The sequence below is a fragment of the Lactuca serriola genome, chromosome 4 (assembly GCF_051521515.1).
Source record: "Lactuca serriola cultivar US96UC23 chromosome 4, Lser_US96UC23_V15, whole genome shotgun sequence".
Classification (NCBI taxonomy): domain Eukaryota; kingdom Viridiplantae; phylum Streptophyta; class Magnoliopsida; order Asterales; family Asteraceae; genus Lactuca; species Lactuca serriola.
This window is the reverse complement of record NC_136411.1, coordinates 131876035-131876654: the sequence shown is the minus strand read 5'-3', so window position 1 is coordinate 131876654 and position 620 is coordinate 131876035.

Sequence of the window (620 nt, the reverse complement as noted above, 5' to 3'; positions counted from 1 at the left end):
AGTTATGGATAACCAAAAGTCACTTCTTTACAAGTTGTCATTAAAGAAAAGGAGGTTTCATAAATTGAAGAGTCTTCAACTTTATGAACCATTAAAACTCATAAGTTACAAATTGAAGAGTCTTGAAATAGTTTCAAAACTTGCCCTCATGTTTTGGAATTTCTGAAGTCTCATACATGAATACTTTAATTCCAAATAGATCCTTGGAATTTTAAAAATTTAAAATTCAACCCTTATACTTCTATAATATTAAAAGCTTAATCATTATATATATGTATAACAGTCTTACCGCAAGTAGACCTCATTCACGAAGTCGGACTAAAAGGGGGTATAAGGTTGTTGCCTATAAAATGGCAGCTTAATGGGTGTCCACTCTCACCGACCACTTCCTTGACTGGTGGAGGGTCGTTAGCCAAACGGGTAGGATAGGACCTTAATCCTCATTAAAAGTATAATGAAATTATAAAGTAACTAAACCTTTATTAATTCCCAATCTTAGTTACTTTAGGAAAATGTGAAATAGGTGCTAACCCATGAAATTACACTTTGCATCTTGCCAAGTCGTTAGTGGAGCGTGTGTGGTTAACCGGCACACTAACAAGGACTAGTAAGAGTGGCAA